Source organism: Salvia hispanica, chromosome 1 (assembly GCF_023119035.1).
Source record: "Salvia hispanica cultivar TCC Black 2014 chromosome 1, UniMelb_Shisp_WGS_1.0, whole genome shotgun sequence".
Taxonomy (NCBI): Eukaryota; Viridiplantae; Streptophyta; class Magnoliopsida; order Lamiales; family Lamiaceae; genus Salvia; species Salvia hispanica.
In genome coordinates this window covers 15052247-15057776 of record NC_062965.1, presented here as the reverse complement: position 1 = coordinate 15057776, position 5530 = coordinate 15052247, and positions in this window count along the sequence as shown.

The window sequence follows — 5530 nt, the reverse complement described above, 5'->3', positions numbered from 1 at the left end:
CCTAGATCCATTCAAAGTTATTTAATTGGTTTTCTAAGATCCGCCCACACGGATGGAGAATCAAGGACGAGGGAATAGTACGGAAGATTCGTGGTCGATAAACCAAGGATCTCCGGGTGGTGCAGCTAGCAACGTCAATCCAATGATGGATTATGAGGTAACAATCGAATCTATATCAAATTGCATGATTATGTGTTTATTTGATGTTATATCTATAGATCTATGTTTATTGCATGAAATTGGAGTCGAATGCATAATCAACTAAATAGATCCGTTCTAGGACCTGTTTGGTTTCCGTGTCTTCCGCTGCGGTAGTCCCAACAACCCTTACCAAGTGAACTCGAGTTTTAAGCAGTTATAAAAGAATATCACGAGTATCACAAAATATATTTTCCATAGACTGGCCAGTCAAATAACTCCCCACTTTTCTCATCAAATTCCACAATCACAATCTTTCCATGGTGCGACGAAAGTGTGGCCACACTTTTCGCCCACGAGACCGGCGACTAGCAAGGACGGCTCCCGATCCCCTCGTGTACACAGCCTGGTAGGGTTTGCGGCCCATACTCAGACCCGAATTTGTATAAACATATCCATAGCCATATAGCCCAATGGAGCGAACTCACAAACTAGGCATCAGGCACACAACATCAAAATAAAACAGACATAGGCATGGCATAACAGTTAAACCACCCTTATAACACCAATCAATATTCTTGCAAGAAGTAAAAGAGTTTAAGAATAAAGCCCACCTCGATTGCTTAGTTTTCAAGTAGTTTCGCTTTTCCGTTATCCGGCTTCGCAACCAAAGTTTCACCTTTTAATCACATAGGCACATATCACATATTAGGTTCAATACTAGTCTTACTCATGCATGTCTCATTACTTTTCCCTCTTCCCAACGATTTATCTTATCATTACCAATTAATCAAGACCATATTTATCACACAAGATTATTTAACCATCACACACACACCATTCAAACACTACACACACACACACACACGTCGCATACACACACACACGCCACACACACATACACATGTTCCCACATCCCTTTTTATCCCTCTTTCACTCAACCAAGATGCATGAGGGTTCAAGAAGACCGATTAATCGGTTAGAAGAAGAAGAAAAAGAAGAGGTAGAAGAAGAATAAGCATAACTCTTAAACAAAAATACCTTTTTTGAGAAAAACGATCGGTAGAAAACAAGTATTAGCCTTGATTCTTCAAAGTTCTTGGATTAAACTTCAATTCTTCTCCAAAAGATAGCAAAATATTGGAGAGTAGAAGAAGAAAATTTGAGAGAGTGTATGGGATGGAGGGGGCCGAAAATTATGGGGGCTAGGGTTGATGTTTCTCTTATTTATAGTGCTCAACAAGATCTTTAGGTAATTAGAATAGAATATTTGGTAAGATCTCATTCTCCCAATTAAATAAAATAAAATAATATTGTGAAGTAGGGAAGAAGAATTACCAAAATAAGCCCTAAGGCACAATCATGAGATTTTCGAAAACTATGGCTTTTAAATAGCCATGATTTGATTTTTGGTATATTTTACGGAGTAGAATAAAATATCACGGAGCAAAATAAAAATAAGAATTCTCTCAATTTGGAGTAGAAATAGGCGTCTCCTATGCCTAATTAAATAAGGCATGGATTTTCAAATATTGCCTAGAATAAGGTAAGGCAAGATCTTTTGAGGTATGGAAAGATTTGGTAGAATAATTAAATTCTAGGTATGGAAGGAAATCAAGTAAGGAGTCAAATAAAATAAAATAATTCTTTCCTTCCCAAATATAGTGATTTTCGAAAATCACTAGAAAAGTAAGGGGGCTCGATTTTTCCATCTCTAAACAAGGAAATAATTGGCTCTTGGAATTAATTTGGATAATTATCCCAAGGATTAAATAAATTCCGGAAGAAATAGAATTTCTCTTCAAAGGGGTCTAGGGTTCGAAAATTACAAGAATTAGGGTGACAAGTATTTATGGAAATTTTTCTCTAATATTCTCACTCACCCTTAAACAAATAATTTATCACATAAATCACACAATTAAATAAATCACATGCCACATCAATAAATCAAATAGTTTGACTTTTCAAACTTTCACACAAACCTTAAACTTAATTCGACCATATCACCTCGTGAAATAACTGCATTCTCGATTCCACGTCATCAACAATTAATTCTAGGGCTCTAAAATTAGGGTTCTAAATTCCGGGATGTTACAATGATCTACTAAGGTTATACTCCCTCCGTCCACGAATAGGAGTCCCGTCCACTTTTTTGCACTTATTTTGTAAAAATGATAGTAATAAATAGTTAAAGTGGAGAAACGATAAAGTAAGATAGAAAATAATGTAGATAAGAGTCTTGTCTACATTATTCTCTATCTTACTTTATCATTTCTCCACTTTAACTATTTATTACTCCCTCCGTCCCGCTTAAGATGACACGTTTTCCTTTTTAGTTTGTCCCAACTAAGATGACACATTTCCTTTTATGGTAACTTTCTCTCTCTAATTAATACACTCAACCACTTTTTCTCACTCCTATTAAAATATTTATCTTTATTTATCTCTCTACTTTAATACTTACACCCACCTTCTCTCTCTCCAATTAAACATTTTAACCAATAACTCCTAAAATCTCGTGTCGGCTAAGCAATGTGTCATCTTAGCCGGGACGGAGGGAGTATCATTTTTATAAAACAAGTGCAAAAAAGTGAACGAGACTTCTATTCGTGGACGGATGGAGTATAATTTATAGGATCAAACGATTATCTATAAAAGTATGAGGACTATTGTGCATATATTACTTTGGATAACTTTAATTTTGTTATGGGTGAAATTAAAGTTATAATAAAGTTAGGGACTTATTCTCTAAATACATGGTTATGGTCCCCAAGTGCAACCCTATAAATAGGTCAATAGATTCACATTCCTATTGATCAGACGTATCAAGATTCTACAGATTACAGAGAATTTGTGAGAGAGCGTTGTCACTTGGAAGACTAATTTCCATACTTCGGTATCATCAAGAACATCAACACCATGAAACTGAATCCATGTACGCTTTCGCTTTATGTTTATCAATCGTATTCGACATGTGTGATTTATGTGATGAATTATGTGAATCATTAATTTGATTCCAACAAATTATTCATGGTGTGATGACTCAATATTTACCATTTATTTTTTGAGTTACTAATGGTACATCGTTTTGAAAATTATACACTGTTATACATAAAAATACACAAATGAATACTCTTTTCAATTTTTGATAATAATATTTTACGTACATGATTATAATTTTTCTGTTATTTGATTACATTTGAAATGAGCAAAACAAATCGAGTTCAATATATTAGAGGTCCAATGTAAGCCTGCACGGTGCACTTTGAAGACCGAGAAGACATAATCCGAGCATAGCCAATCGGCCGCATAAATGCGGCCCTATTACAGGCCACATTGATTTTAATTTTTATAATTATATTTGATTTGATTTAATTTTATTATATTATTTGATGTATAAATATTAGTATCATTCATTCTCGTCATTTACAATCTCTATTTTATTGTTGATTTCATATATGTCTGTATCATCATGCATAATATGAAATCGAGGATGACGATGAACTAGTAACTATTTGGCTGAAGATGAAGATGAAAATGAAGCCGGATCTAACTCCAAATTAACCCAAGACACCCAGCGCACCACCCAAATTATAGTGTTTTATATTGTATTGGTAAATTAATCTATGTAATTTATTTTATAATTTAACATTTAAAAGAAAATAATAAAGTATAAAATGGACTGGGACTAAAACTAAGGCTAATTTTCAGGGCATATTATGTTTAATGACGAAAGCAACTTAAAGCATAAATACAACGGATGTTTATAAAAAATGTCCCAATAACTTATACTCCATAGTACTGACATATTTAGATAATTGAGTTCATAAATAAAGAATAGGATTACAAAATTTGTGAATTCAAGAGACTGGAATCGAAATTGAAGAGATAGAGTTCTGAATTAGAACGACGTGAAACGTATAGTACTCCTATTTATTAATCCGTCCCAAAGAAGATGACACACTTGGGAGATGGCACAAGATTTTAGGAGATGTTGTTTTGTGTGTTAAGTTGTGAGAGAAAATATAATTTTATAACTGATGTGAGAGAAATTTTTTTAAAAGAATATGACATATTTTGTGGAACAAACTAAAAAGGAAGTGTAACATCTACCGTGCGAAGGACCCACGGAGTAACAAAATATAATGGAATTGTTTGTTGTAGAAACTCAGAAGCTAAATAAAAGACCAAGTCTTCTTTTATTTAAAAAGACATAAATGATCCTGGGCCGATGCACACTTGTATTCATGCGATCAAATTAATGATTCCACAACTATCAACTGCACAACGACTTGAAATTAATGCTACATCAATCACCACTTGACTTGCGAAGTCTTCGTACAAAAATGGAGGATATGTAATAATAATAAATTCGTGTTTAGAATATTTTTACAAATTTAATTTGGCGTCTCAATTTCGTGGTATAGGAATATAATCCATGTGTTAATTTCTTTTGCTAGAGTTTGACGACTAATAATAACAGTAAGTTAATAATTTCTTTTACCTGAATTTATATGTAACAGTTAAGTGCGCGTTAGGCTTGAATATTCGACCAATCAAAGAGAAAATATAATTGAATTATTTTTGTATACCGATTTCGGAACTTGAAAGGAAACTCATTATATTATTTGAATTTTTATTTATTATTTCAAATACTCCCTCCGTCCCACTTTAGCAGTCCCATTGACTTTTTTGCTCTCTTTTTGTAAAAATAATAAAAAATAGTTAAAAAAGAGAAATGGTAAATTAAGAAAGAATAATATAGAAAAGAGTCTTATCTACATTATTGTCTCTCTTACTTTACCATTTCTTCACTTTAACTATTTTTTATCATTTTTACAAAAAGATGACAGAAAAGTCAATGAGACTGCTAAAGCGGGACGGAAGAGAGTACTACTTTTCAAGAAGACCAAATCTTCTACGCCTATAGGTGTCGTGCCCCACTCGCAATCCATGGCGATTTAATTTCAAGAAAACTTTATCTTCAATTTTATTTGAACCGCATATATTTTACTATAACTATTTATATTCCACAATTACTTTTCGCCAGAAAATTAGGCTTGTTTTGTATAATGAGTTAGCTGAAACTTATAGACTTATAGTACTTACTACCTTCTTCTAATGCTACTCGCACTTTTCTATTTAGATTCGTGTCAAACTATTTGTGGAATTGAGTAAGAATTAAGATATAAAATTAAGATATTAAAGTTAATTAAATGTTCCTTTTTTATATTTAAATATTATTAATTTAATTACACTAATTACTCAATCCTTAATTTACTGCCTACAAAGAAAATGCCTACAAAGAAAAGTACGAGGAGTATGGGATGAAGGGAGTTCTACTATATAAGGAGTATAAGTATTACAATATACTAGTAGTTCAGAACTTACA